Genomic DNA, 15,132 nt, shown 5'->3' with positions numbered 1-15,132 from the left:
TGAGAAATCCCCTAGCTACCACCTGAGCTGGAACAAGGACAGTACCAGGGAAAGGATTGGGCCCAGACTAGAAAGGAGTCTAGTCTGTGAAAGAAGCTTATTGGAATGTCTCTGAGGATGAGATTTATCTGTATTCAGTTTCCTACTGTATTAGGCTTAGACTTGCATGTTTTTGTTTTATTTTGCTTGGTAACTTACTTTGTTCTGTCCATTATTACTTGGAACCACTTAAATCCTACTTTTTATATTTAATATCACTTTTGCTTATAAATTAATCCAGAGTAAGTAATTAATACCTGGGGAAGTAAACAGCTGTGCATATCTCTGTCAGTGTTAGAGGGCAGACAATTTATGAGTTTACCCTGTATAAGCTTTATACAGGGTAAAACAGATTTATTTGGGGTTTGGATCCCATTGGGAACTGGGTATCTGGATGCTAGAGACAGGAGCACTTTCTAAGCTGTTTTCAGTTAAGTCTGCAGCTCTGGGGGATGTGGTTCAGACCTGGGTCTGTTTGCAGCAGACTGGTGTGTCTGGCTCAGCAAGGCAGGGTTCTGAAATCCCACGCTGGCAGGGAAAATGGGCTCAGAGGTAATCTCAGCACATCAGGTGGCAGTCCCTAGGGGGTTTCTGTGACCCAGCCCGTCACAGCAGGATCAAAAGCAAAGGCAGGATTTAAGTGAGAAAGTATGTTCATAACTGAACACACAAAACAGCATCTGTAGCAGCATCAGCAGGTAAACAGGCCCGATCCCTCACCAGGATCCCACATTGTACTCAGAGCATTATTGATTTGTATCTCCTCTATGTTACACATAGGCACAAGAATTCAGATGATCCATAAAATGGACTGGCAAAAGCAGCTGCAGAATTAGAAATGTCTTCTAGCTTTGTTCCCAGCCAGGATTCTGTTCCAGTGTTGTCCTTGTGTAGTTAATGCCTTATTGAAAGTGCACTATCCATGGGGATCATGTCAAAGAGTATGTGACTGCATAGAAGTAGGCAGGCCGTTTATATACAGGTTTCAGAGGAAAGCCGTGTTAGTCTGTATTCGCAAAAAGAAAAGGAGTACTTGTGGCACCTTAGAGACTAACCAATTTATTTGAGCATGAGCTTTCGTGAGCTACAGCTCACTTCATCAGATGCATACCGTGGAAACTGCAGCAGACTTTATATACACACAGAGAATATGAAACAATACCTCCTCCCACCCCACTGTCCTGCTGGTAATAGCTTATCTATTTATTATTTATAGCTTATCATACAGTTTCCACGGTATGCATCTGATGAAGTGAGCTGTAGCTCACGAAAGCTCATGCTCAAATAAATTGGTTAGTCTCTAAGGTGCCACAAGTACTCCTTTTCTTTTTAGTTTATATACACACTCCCTTCTCCCAGCCACTAGTGTTCGTGCTTGTTGAAGTTTTCCCATTTAAATAATAATAAACAACTCATGAAAGTTCAGTTTCAGCATCCAGAATTTTGAATGTTTATCTTAACTTGAGGATGGTCCCAAACTAAAAACAGGGATTTTCAAACCCATGAACATTTTAGGCACGGGTTGGAAATCTGAACTTGAATCTGAATTTTAGAAGTGGTTGTTATCTTTATGGTGGGTTCGACTGAAACCTCTTTCTAGATCCAAAACCTTTTCCTCTGCTCGGTCAGCTCTAAATCCTACCAGGAACCAAATCTTAATAGAGAAGAGCATTTATTTTCAAATATATTCCACTATAGTGCATTAATAATTGCTCCTGGCAGAATCTATCTTTAGCACCATGGCAGCAGCAACTTGAATGAGAGCAAAAGGACTGGCTGTGAGATAAAGATGAGTGCCTCTTGTCTTGCCCAAACTTGAGACTGTGCGACAGCATGCAAGGGCAGATTAAGACACGAGCCATGAAATTCTGTCCATCAGCCTGAGGGCCCTGATGCAGCAGTGAAACCAAGAGTCTATCCAAGGACTGGGAGGCAAACATCAGAGAGGGAGAATGGGAGACAGTCTGCCTGGGAGCTCTGGGTGGAAAATCAAAGAAGATGTGCTTGATGTTGGGAACAGAAGGAAATCTGTCCGTGGGAAGGACTGATATTATTTTGAGGGATCCTGAAGTTTTGGTGCATCCAGACTTATTTAACCTTTTCCTCATAAGATGAAAGGAGACAATGTCCTTGGGAGATGTTTTCAGTAGATTATAAAACATTCCGAAGGTTAAAGGTATAATGCTCCTTACCAAAAAGCATGACCGTGAAATGGAGTACAGTATCTTACCTTTTGGTAAGCAATATTAGGGTCTGAACCAGAGCCCACTGAAGCCACTGGGAAACTTTCCATGGGCTTTGGATCAGGCCCTTAGACTAGAAAGTTAATCAGTTGATCTAATTCTTTGCTTTAAAATTAGAAAAAAAATCTGGCTTAATTGCTTTTTTGAGTTTCCTCTTTTCTCTTCAACTCAACACATGCAGTAAAAATATTTCTGAAAACTAAAACCACTAGAAATTATTTAATTTTGTACCAAAATATGATACAGTTTGGGGAAGGGGCTGATCCTACAAGGTGATACCCGCAAGAGGATCCTTACAGTCCTGCAGAGCACCATTGACTTTAATGGCCCATGTGAATGGTTTACAGGGCTAGGATTTAAGGGAGTATATATTTTAGTATGTGAATTTAACAGACCCGCTAAGATACAGTATACATATTTTAACTTTTTTTTTCTTATTTGTCAAAGCTTTGTCAGAGACAGAGCAAGGCCCATTGCCTCTTGGTTATCCGGGAAGCCCCTAGCACATAGAAGATGCTACCATAAGTATATTATTAATAATAATTTAAAGATACAACTCCAAGTGACAAAAAACAAAACAAAAGAAGCTACAAACCCTTAAGACCAGATCTCTCTTTTGAAATTTCATAATTTCAATCCCTCATTTGGTTTCATTCTAATCCTAAAATCTAGTCAGAAGCAGCTTTTTATGTGATTTCAACAATCTGGTCATTTAAAGAGAAGTTTAGAAGTTTAAATTCTTAAATATACAATTTTTACTTAAACTATTTAAAATCTCTCATGTGCATTGCACAATTTATTTTTAGCTGTGAAAATATGAAAGTAGCAGTGCTCGGTAAACATGGTATATTTAAAAAAAACCATAATCCTATAAATATTCAGGTTTTCACTTACATTTTTAATTAATCAGCTCTAGTGATGCATACATCCCTTGTTTGATTGTTTTCCACCAGCACTGATGCATTTGAGTTTTACTGGTGTGACTTTTTGAAGAAAGTGAATTTCAAAGTTGCATATATGAGTCTTCACAGAAAATTTTTAAATTGGTTCATTTTATCACATGTTCAGCTATTTATGTTAAAATGTTTGCAAATGTTTCTAATCAGGGCACAGAAACTGCAACAACTTCCTGGATGCATCACTGCTAACCAACACAGCTTGAATGGCAAATATTGAAAGTTCAGATAGAACAGTTCATGATCAGTCTGTACAGTTAAGAAAAATTCACACACATAACATTTCAGATAATGAATAAATCCAAGAAAACTATGATTTGCTGACAGATATCTGTGAGCAGAAAAGGGAACTAGATTGGTTAGGTAAATTAATCGTGAATTTTTAACTCAGCTCTAGAAAATGCTTAGAAATGTGTGGTTGTGGAGCTGTGGAAACTGATTCACCTCATTCAGTGTAATTTTTTCCCAAGCTTTTTAAATTTTTGTAAATCCTAAACCCTCACCAGTAGAAAACTTGCATCTATCACTGAAACAAAGTCTCCTCGCAACTACTACAGATGACATAGGGAGGGAATTCCATTTTGCGTCTAAATATTCTCAGTTCACTTTATCATTGGTTATCAGCAAGAGCAGCAGCAGGACCATGAATAACTCTTCTCCAATGCTGAGACAGAAATAGAGTATTGAGAGGGCATGGAGTAAGAGCACCCTTTGTTTCTGTATTCTGTCTCTTCCTGCTGTTCAAAGGATCATATTTTTCCAAGTTGGGCTGTGATAGACGTGGCCTTGTAATCTTAACAGTTGTAGTTCAGGAAATATCTTTCACTTTCTCCCATGCAGCCATATTAATCAAATTGTATTTTTCTGAGGCAGTCTTTGTCCAAGGAACAAATATTTTGAGTATAATGCATTTGAATTTTCTGAACAAAGAGATATGGACAAGTGTCAGCCTTAGCAAAAAGAAAGCAAATGTGAGTAAATATAACAGTATTGTAATTAGATATGTAAGGGACTTCTGTATTTCTTACGCACGCGATAAGTTGTGTTAAGGGAACGCATTGTTTCTTGAAGTTACCCAGACATCTATGTACTACAGTACTGATGCATACTAGACACCATTAGATAGATTAGATGGATATTAGACATATTGGACAGTTAGAAAAGAGATATTAGATGTCTGAAAGACAGAGTTTAATTTGCCTGAGAGCATTAAAAATCAAAGCACTTAAGAAAATATAAGTTCACCAAAGAACATGGTAGACTCCATAACTGATGTTTTCCACGTCACAAATTCTAGTGAGTCTGTACTGTATAGAAGCTTACTGAAAATATACTGTATATAAAAGCTGCCAGTGATTTTATAATATAACTCACTGTTAACGAGGTAATTACACTTACAAGTCTTTTCTGTTACTGGCCGCTCTTGTCCTGTTTTGATTTATTACATCCATGCTCACCTCAGTTAGAAAGCGTAGAGATTAGCCAGAATTAAAATACTCATTAGCTTTGAGTACTTGGGATGAGATTTCAAGTGCTGGCGAAATTCTGCTCACATCTACGCTGGTACAAATCCATAGGAACACCACTGAAGGCACTGGTGTAAGTAAGAGTAGACTTTGGCCCTGATGCATCAAACTGACTCACTCTTCAAATGTAATAATAAAAGAGCAAACTGTTTACATGTCCTACCTGGAAATTCAATGACAAGGAAAATTTCCTACTAGCACAGGATGATGATGATGTTCTTTACAATTGGTAATGGCTTCAGATAATGGAAAAAATAGGCAATTAAGTTTCATTTTACCCTGAAGATATTTAAAGTTGATAGGGTAAAGAAGTTGCCAGAAATTGTAACAACTATTTTACACTTATGGAAGAAGAGGATGTTCTTTGTCCCATCACCACAAGAGAGAGGGCTACTTGAGGAAGGTCCTTCTTTCTAGGAGAGGTACTGAGCTGGAAACGGAGTTCTGTAAACTGAGTTTACTGACTGGGACTTAGCTTACTCTGCTTGGCCTAGTCCCAGTCCAGGTGGAGCAGCTGAGTCCCAGTCAGGTGCTCAATAGAGATTTTGCTGGATGGGCGGGACAGGGAGAAGAGGAGAGGGAGTTGCTGCTGATGGGATAGGAAGAGAATGGTCAATGGCTGCTTAGGGGCACAGGTGGAAAGAAACAGTAGCTGAAGGGGAACTAGGGGAACAGGGGGAGACACAAAGAGGGAGCTGAGGTAGAGAGGGTCTGGTGGTGGTTATTTTTCTTGCAGTTTTATTTGCTATTCTGCTGTGCCCTTGTTCCTGCCATCCTTGGCCATCATGGGATCTGCATATAAGGCAGGCTCACCTATGTCAAAACCCACATATAACTTGCATATATGATCACAGCTTGCCAGAAAATGCAGCATTTTACATTTTGTACATATGGAGGACACAGAGGACTGGCCATTCCCTCTGTGTGTCCTCTTCAAGGGAAGCGCCCAATATTTCTCTAGGGGGAGAGACTTTCTGTTTCTGAGGTTCTCACTTTCTTGTACAGGCCTCGATATCTTCCCCCTGCCACAGCAAAGTGTCTCTCCCCTCATCTGTAGTTTATGTAATACTAGTTTGTGCTTCTAGGCCTCCTGTACTTTTTACTCTGGTCTTTTACACAGGAAATAGCTGAGTGAAATTCAATAAACTGTAGTACAGCAGTTCTGATGTGGTCTCCATTATTGATCTCTCCCCAACCACTGCAGCTAGGCATTTTTAGCCCCATACATCACACCATCCCTGTCTCTTCCCTATCCCCAGCTGAGCTCTCTCTTCCTATTTCTAAACTCTCTCTGAGCTTGGATCTCTCTCTTCAGCTTTCTCTCCTTCCAGCTTGGGGTCTCCTCTTCCCAGCCTGGATCCTCACCCCAACTCTGCATCTGCCTCTGACCTAGGGTTACCACCTTTGAAGTGCAAAAAACCCAGCACCCCCTTCCCCATAAAGGAAGCATGCCACAAACCCAAACCCCGCAACCACAAGGCAACTCTGCAACCGCCTCCCCCTTCAACAGCGACTTGTATTATCTGGAGAGAGAACACACATAGATAAGATTGATAACACTGCATGTCTCCTCACTCTCCCGTGACTCAAACCCTCTCTTACTCACACACACAGTGTGCTTGCATGTTGGTGGGCCGACAGCTGTTGTATTTTCAACAGTTTTGATCTGTTATTGCTTAAACTGTGGAAGTGGGAACACTGTAGCATGTTTAGAAACTTTTAACATTTGATATCCCAGTGCATTGTGATAATAATGCAAATATTTAGACCCATGTAAAAAATCCTCAGCAGATTAAATAATTTTTATGGCAACTGGCAAATCCATACAAAAGCCAGGCCGGTCAAATACTGTCCAGGTGGTAACCCTACTCTGACCCTGGGATCTCCCACAATATCTCTTTCACTCCCAGCCACTCAGGGTTTACTCCCCGTGAATCTCCCATTGGAGCAGGGGAAAAGAAATTAAGGGTAAGAAGGATGCTGATTTGCTAGGAGGAAAAGGAGAGTAAAGTCTGTCACTAGCTCTCCCCAGAGATGCTGGGAGGCCAGTAAGCTGGAAGTTAGGCTGGCTGTGAGGGGAGAGGCATACAGTGGGATTTATGCTATACAATTCCAGGGTGCCTGTCATGCTGTTAAGGTATCATGTGCTACACAGGATGTGAGGCCTGCAGTCTAGAGAAGTTTGTACTTTAAGTCAGTAAGTTTAGCTTCCTACAAACGAATTAACACTTTAAATATTGATCTGTTTTCAGATAGATAAAGCAGCCAGAAGTTTCCATTCCCATATGATTGAAAACAGGTTGAGCACTAACTTCAATCTTTATTTCAATTAAAAATAAAACTGCAGGTAATATCTGTAGTTTCTAAAAATGACTTCCCTTATTAAACCAACAAAAAGTAAATCCCATTGGAATATTGATCGAGTACTAGGCTGTATTTCCACAATATGAAAATATGAATGTTTATTGCAGTGGTCTGCCTGCTAAACCAACTATTCTGTTTATTGCAGGTGATGTATAGGGTCTGTAGGATTTCTGTGAGCTTCCTCTTATCTGCTACTCGGATGTTGGGACCATGTTAAATGACATTATTTAAGGAGAAGCTGTTTGCCAAAGTGGCAATGTTTGCTGATTAGCAGACACGGTAATGTCATGCCAGCTATCTGTTGTATCAACCAGGCAAGGTACTAACAAGCTTCAACAGGACTTTATTTTCAAAGTGGAAACCTCTTTACCAAGCTGCTGCTGCACCCTCTGTAGCTTTCTCCCAGCCTCTCAGCTTCTCCCCCCTCCTTTCTGTTTCCTGTCCTTTCAGGCTCCCAACAGCCAGTGCTCCCAATTCTAATAATTACAAGCAACATCTAAACACCACAGTATCCTAATTCCTGTTAGCTATTTTATCCCACTTCTACCTATTTCTCTTTCTCAAATGTCCCTAGATCATGATAGGCCTATGCTGTAATTATTAACTTGTTCTTAATTCTGGAATGTCTAAGTCAAGATGTTTATAATTTACTCCCAGTGGCACTATAATGTGCTGTACTAACATAAAAGTAAGGCACAGTCTCTGCCCCAAAGAGCTTACAATCTAAAAGGAAAAACAGACAAAGACCAGAGAAAAGGGGTTCAAGGTGGTGATTAGCTATGTCCTGATGGTTTCAGAGTAATAGCCGTATTAGTCTGTATTCGCAAAAAGAAGAGGGGTACTTGTGGCACCTTAGAGACTAACCAATTTATTTGAGCATAAGCTTTCGTGAGCTACAGCTCACTTCATCGGATGCATACTGTGGAAACTGCAGAAGACATTATATACACAGAGACCATGAAACAATACCCCCTCCCACCCCACTCTCCTGCTGGTAATAGCTTATCTAAAGTGATCACTCTCCTTACAATGACAGGTTTCAGAGTAACAGCCGTGTTAGTCTGTATTAGCAAAAAGAAAAGGAGTACTTGTGGCACCTTAGAGACTAACCAATTTATCCGATGAAGTGAGCTGTAGCTCACGAAAGCTCATGCTCAAATAAATTGGTTAGTCTCTAAGGTGCCACAAGTACTCCTTTTCTTTCTCCTTACAATGTGTATGATAATCAAGTTGGGCCATTTCCAGCACAAATCCAGTTTTTCTCACCCTCCGCCCCCCTTTCCAAAAACCACACACACAAACTCACTCTCCTGCTGGTAATACCTTATCCAAAGTGACCACTCTCCTTACAATGTGTATGAAAATCAAGGTGAGCCATTTCCAGCACAAATCCAGGTTTTCTCAACCCCCCCCCCCACAAAACACACACACACAAAGAGCCAGATTCTTTTCCCCTTTTTCTTTTCCACTGTTTCAGTGCCACACAGGTGCTATAAACCATTCACACAACTATCTATAATATTATGCAATACATTTTGTGTTTTTACTATTGACTAACATTATTTATTTTGTTAATACAGGAAATTAGGTTACTGATGAGAAAAGTGTGAGCATCTTTATTTTCTTGTGTATTCTTTCAGATAGGTACAATGTCAACATAAAAGGAAAATCTAAAGAGAAAATCAAAGACTGGAAAGGATCAAACATTGGAACATGTTCTATTTGTGCTAATTTTACAGAAATTACCAGGTTTTGTTTAATTAAAAGGTGTATAGACTGGGGAAGAACAGACGGTTTTGAAGAATGCAAATCAAAAGAGTTTTTAGCTAGAAACAAGAACATCTATCTCAGATGCAAAAGAAAGGTTATAAAGCAGATACAAAACGTATGAGGCAAAGAGACTACTCATGAGAGTTCAGTTACTCAGGTGCCAGTGGCCTCAGCCGTGCAATGAGCTCCAAATAATGTCAGCCCCATTGATTTAAAAAGCGTATTGCAGGATTGGAGCCTAAATTTATGCAGGATCAAGCCATATGCTGTTTTAATCCACAGTACTGCAGCCTGCTTGTCTAATCTTGGGAAGATCCATCCCCTCTCTATGGTTCTATTTCTGTGCCTCCATTTGTCTTGTCTATTTAGCTTTTAAATTGTTCAGGGCAGGGAATCTCTCCTCTCTCATGATATGTTTGTACAGCCCCTAGCACAAGGGGGCCCTGATCTTTTTTTGGGATCTCTAAGCATATCTGTAGTACAAATGAGAAATAATAATAATTGTCAAATGCTCACTCAAAACAATAGACCCTACATTGACAATTTCTCTTTTCATTTGTCATATTCAGTTGTCATACAATATCAAGATTCTATTTCTTATAATACTGAAAAGCTGTGTTGATTGCTAGGCTACAAATCCCCCTAGCAAAAGTCCCAACCATTATTCATTTGCAGTTTAGGGCTTAAAATGACAATAAGAGGAAGCATCTTTTGTTGTTGTTGTTGTTGTTGTTTTGTTCTTACTACTTGAATTTCTTCTAGCCTGCAGCATTATAAAGTTTAAAAAATGCCAGACCTTGAATAGCTTTGCTCTGCTGAAGACGTTCTAAGGCATGCACTTCCTTTGTCAGCTGGTGTTAGCTAGAGTAAGGAAAACTTAAAGTTCATATAAAACTTGGCGAATAATTTATAATCCTGATGCTGCATGAATGATATTTGATTGGCCAGCATTAGGAAGACTAAGTTACATAAATCAAGACTTTTAAAATCAATAAAAGTATACCCCCTTATTCTGAATTGTGATGAATTCGCCACATATGTAAGGACTTGGGCCCTGATTCTGCAAGCTGTTCCACACAGATCCCTGAGACTGCATGGAAGGCAATAGGGCTCTGCCTGGGCACAGAGGTCCACCTGCATGAACAGGATTTGGGAGTTAGACACACCTGAACCACGTTTTAAAAAGCATCTATGGTAGGGCTTACTGGCCATTCAGGGGAAGATATCATGTAGGAGTGGGAGACCTGCCCAAAATTGTTCACTAATGTATTGTGATGCATTCATGATCAGCCAGGGTTAGGAGGGTGGGTTGGCTTGTTACTCCACCAATTTAACCCAACAAGAGATATGTAAGCTGATGATCTTCCCTGGCAGAAGGCCATGAAGTCACAGACAAACTGGAGAAGTTACAGTAAGGACTCTTGCCCAAATAGCTGGGGAAAAGGATTGATCTATACTATGGATGGATTTCCTCTTCCTTTCTGCAGTTATGAGGATTGTAAAAAAGCACATGACCTAAGAATCTAGATGGAGAGGTCTGTGCTGTGCCAAAGCACTAATAAACTCAGTTTCCCAGGAGGGAGGGAAACTGGTGTCAATTAGAACAACTCAAGCCTGATTGTCCGCTGCCTTACCCCTTGTGTGTTCATTTATACTTGTGGGGTGTGTGTGTGTAATCATTTACCTTTTTGCTCTGCACACCGTAAATGACATTCCAAGGAGCAAGGCAATGGAGATTCAGGCCCAGAGCATCTGTTTTTCCATGTAGAATCCTGGCCTCTGTTACAGCCTCCTTGCCCACATCCAGGACTCCAGTATTTGCAGATGTATTGGTCTGGACCAGTGGGTCCCAAACTTGTTCCGCCGCTTGTGCAGGGAAAGCCCCTGGTGGGCCGGGCTGGTTTGTTTACCTGCCGCATCCGCAGGTTCGGCCGATCGCAGCTCCCAGTGGCTGCGGTTCGCTGCTCCAGGCCAATGGGAGCTGCTGGAAGCGGTGCTTATACTGGCCGCTGCTTCCCGCAGCTCCCATTGGCCTGGAGCAGCGAACTGCGGCCACTGGGAGCCGTGATCGGCCTAACCTGCAGACGCGGAAGGTAAACAAACTGGCCCGGCCCACCAGGGGCTTTCCCTGCAGAAGCGGCGGAACAAAATTGGGAACCACTGGTCTGGACAAACAAAAGTCTATGCTGTACACAAGAGCTCTAGGAGGTAGTGGTGCATGTAAACATGTACTATGGGTAGATATTTGAGTGTGAGTAATTGCACCTTCAGATGAATATGCTGAATTCACAAGTATGGCAGGCACTCATTAGGGAAACATCTGAAAATTTGGCCTATGCATGCAAAATGGAAAGGGAGATTTTGCTGAACTGGAGGTGCACTATAAAAGCTGCTCCTTATTATTGTAAGGAGATTTTTGCATTACAAATCTGGGTTATTTAATATATTAGCCATTTTAAATATCATAGGGCTGAAATGTGGCACCCAATATCCACACTGGTGAGGCAGTTTATTTTATTGAAACACAATCATTAGACTATTTTCAGCCATTTTGCAGCTAGAGAATTGCAGAATATTTTGCCCCAATTGTTAATATTAAAAATAACATTTTGCATGTGCTTAGTTCTTATAGCAGGCTATGCCCTTTTGATATTTTGAAAACATAAAAAACAATAACTGCTTCAAAGCAATGAAGATAATTCAGTTTGAATGTGCATTGTTGTCTCAATGTTATAATAATTGCTTCATGAAATTGCACAGCCTGATTTTAAAAATGAGGGGGCGGGAGGGGCTGCAGATCACATCTGTGTTGTATGCACACTTGCATATATCCGAGTATGTGAGTGCCCATACAAATCAGGTTTGTTCATATACAGGCATGTGTGTTCATCCCACTTGGGCACACATCAGATTTGCATGTTTTTTGGTGGTAGGTGTCTGCATAAATGGGGCACAGACCTCTGGCCTCTGCCTTGTAAAATAAGGGGCACAGTTACTCCTGATGACATTGTGCGTAAACATTTTTTTAAAATTCTGCACCAAAAAAATTAAAATTCTGCACACAATAGTTTAAAATTCTGCAAATTGTATTTGACAAATAAATGTGGAGGCTCCAGCATGGCACTGGGCAGCACAGGCCACTGGCTTCACAGAGGTGGGAGATCACTGTGCAGCTATCCCCACCCCAGACACGGACTCAGCAGTGGGGCTGCACCCAACCCTGACATAGTGCAAGGACGGGGCCTGCCCCAGAAATACCCCAGGGCTCTGCCCCTCCATGCCAGGTACACCAGGTAGGGTCAGCAAGGCAGGATCCAAGTGTAGACGGGCTTAGTGTGGGGGGATCCACGTACAGGTTGAGAGAGTTCTGGGTGGGGCAATCTGGGTGCAGGCGGCTCAGTGGGGGATCCAGGTTCAGAGATGCACAGGGGCTTGTTGGGGAGTTCTGGGTACAATGGTAATGGGACTCTGCAGGGCGTCCAGGTGAAGGTGGTTGGGGCTTAGCGTGGAGGGGATAGAGCTAGGCAGGGGAGTGTGTGTGTGTGTGTGGGCTCAGTGGGGGAGTCCAGATGCTGGGGGAGTGGGGCTCAGTGGGGTGGGGATCCAGGTGCAACTGGTTGGGGCTTGGTGGGGTGGGAATCTGGGTGTGGGTGGCTTGTCGGGGTGTTCCAGGTGCAGGGGCTTGTTAGCTTGTTGGGGTTCTGAATGTGTGTGTGGGGTGAGGCTCAGCAGGAGGGTCTGCGTATGAGGGGGTCTGGATGCATGGGGGTGGGGCAGATGGGGGAGCAGCTTCCTGTACAGGGATCCTTCCCTCTGCAGCTGAGGAGCTATGGGTGAAGGAAGCGTAGCTGGGGGGAGTTTGCAGAGCTTCTTGCAGCTGGGGGAGAAATCTGGCGGTGGGTCTGACCTGGCCCCGCATGCTGTGTAGGGGAAGAGGAAGTCCCGTTCTCCTCAGCCCAGTTGGGACTAGCAGCTGAGCCCAGCACAGGGTAGGAGCCACCAGCCAGGTCTTCCCCAGTTCCACCTTCTGCCCCACAGTGATTTCTCTCTGCTGGCTGCCCTGGGCACCTGAAACATACTGCTGGAAAGGGTTGCATGACCACCCTTGTGGCTTCCCTTTGATTCCCCATCAGAAAGTCATTTTGCAGTCTCCATGACCATTAGTGTCTCAGACTACAAACATGGCCCCAGTTAATAACAGTTGTGACTAATTTTTGTGGTCTGGACATTTTCCCACCAGAAACTGTACTGAAACTACTGCCTTCTTTCATATAGGTCACCTAATAGATGGTGATTTGTAAGAGCTTCCCAGCTGCTCCTGGTCTGGGTCAGGATTGAATCGGTAGCCTAGAGGTGAAAAGCTTGAATCAGATTTCCAGTCCCTGGGGTCATCCAGGTTGCCAGCAAATGTGTAATTTATCTCTTGGATGCAAACCTGCTTTTGTCTGGAGGAGAAAGGAAGTGATATTTACAGTGGTTAGCAACTCTGATAACAAAATTGAATATCAAATTCTTTTAAGTGGAATATTCATATTTGAATATGAAAATCTTAGCTTTGGATGTGCATTGGAGTATAGTTCATTGCAACTATATTTTTAGCTATACAGAGGATGATATAAAGGAAATGTATTGTGTTAACGGACTTTGAGCTCAATCATGATCTTGCTGAAGTCAATGCCAACAGTGCTATTGGCTTCAGTGGAACCTGGATTGGGCCCTTTAGGAGAAAAAGACCTATTGAATCATCTTAGTCCATCTCCTTTCCAAGCTAGGACTGTTACCTATTGTACACTTACAAACGTTATACCAAGTTTAGATTTAAATTTGCCAATGATGAAATTTGCCCAATTTCTCAAGACTATTGGACAGTCTAACTGATCTCAGTTTTCCTACGTTTTTCCTGGTAGACATCTTAACTATTCCTCCTTTGGCTCCTAATTATTCCACTTTGAACTATTCTATGTAATTCCATATCCCTCTGGTGGTTTACACCTTTTTGTAGATTTTTATCATAGGCCAGCAACAAATTTTGGCTCCCCCAACCCCGATCATCTTCCTCCCACCTGGAGCAAGGGGGAAGCAGGAAGGGTATTATGTCTTGTCTGAGCACAATGCCTCCCAGGGCTACCCCTGAGATGATGTCATTGCCCTTCACCTTTTGCACAGGGATATGCCTAGCCCATAGATGTGAGAATTGAAAGCAGCAGATGCCATGAATTAGAGTATCTTCCTTTATCTCACAAATCAATTGCTCAAGTTACATAGTTTGACTGAGAATTTGTCAGGATTTTGCATAACAGAGAGAAATCTCCTTCTTTATTAGAGTTGTAGGGGTTTTTTTCCCCTTCATTTTGTCTCATGATTTCAATTACTTTTGATAATATGCATGAAGTGTTTTTTTATCTACAGGAACAAAAGGTGAAATAGAAATATGATTCTGTTTTCTGCCTTTTATCCCATATACTGTGCAAAATTATGAGCAGGCATGTGGTGAAGCCCTTTATTTATTTTTTTAACAAAAAGTATATTAAGCAACTATAACTATCAAAGATCAATAAATAAGCAAGATGTAAGAAATTTAAAAGTATTAAAGAAACATTTCCAAATAGAATTGGGATGTTTAAACATTTAGTTATACATTTTTTTTCAGTAGTCCTCTGGTTAAAACATACAATATTAAACAGTTTGCCAAAAGAAATTATCTGTGTTAAAATAATTGATGAAACAAAATCACTTCCATTATTTTTCTCGTACTCATTCTTCTGAATCTTAAGAGAAACCTTGGTTTTAAGTGCATCTCAGGTTAATTTCAGAATTTTTTATTTCAAATTGAAAGGTTGAAGTTACATCTGAATGCTTTATACTTCAGTTGGAGCTAACCTGTGCTACTCTTAGTTCTGTGGAATTGCATCTTAATCCTAAATAATTCCACTGAAGTTAGTGAAGCCACTTACGAAGTAAGGTACCACTCACTGGATGAAATCCTACCCCATTGATATCAATGGGAGTATTCCATTGACTTCAGTGGGACCAGAATTTCACCCAATGTGAGTAAGTATCACAGTGGAATCCTTGGACTTATTTTCTGTCCAAAACGAAGTTACTGTGTGTTAAGTTTAGTTGTCTTATTTTTAAACCGACACCCCACAGAAAGTTACAGCGAGCATGAGGGAGACACAAATACAGTCAATATATTGTAGTAATCAGACCACTCCCACCAAGTTCAGTATTATT

At 41.4% G+C, this 15,132-nt stretch overlaps 1 long non-coding RNA gene across 2 annotated transcripts in view; it reads left to right on the top strand.

Annotated features, from left to right (window-relative positions):
* Positions 1-15,132, top strand: part of LOC125620736 (uncharacterized) — a 328,147-nt gene that overhangs the window by 134,053 nt on the left and 178,962 nt on the right. The window lies entirely within an intron of this gene.

The sequence above is a fragment of the Caretta caretta genome, chromosome 12, assembly GCF_965140235.1.
Source record: "Caretta caretta isolate rCarCar2 chromosome 12, rCarCar1.hap1, whole genome shotgun sequence".
Lineage (NCBI taxonomy): Eukaryota > Metazoa > Chordata > Testudines > Cheloniidae > Caretta > Caretta caretta.
This window is presented reverse-complemented; position numbering and strand designations above follow the sequence as displayed.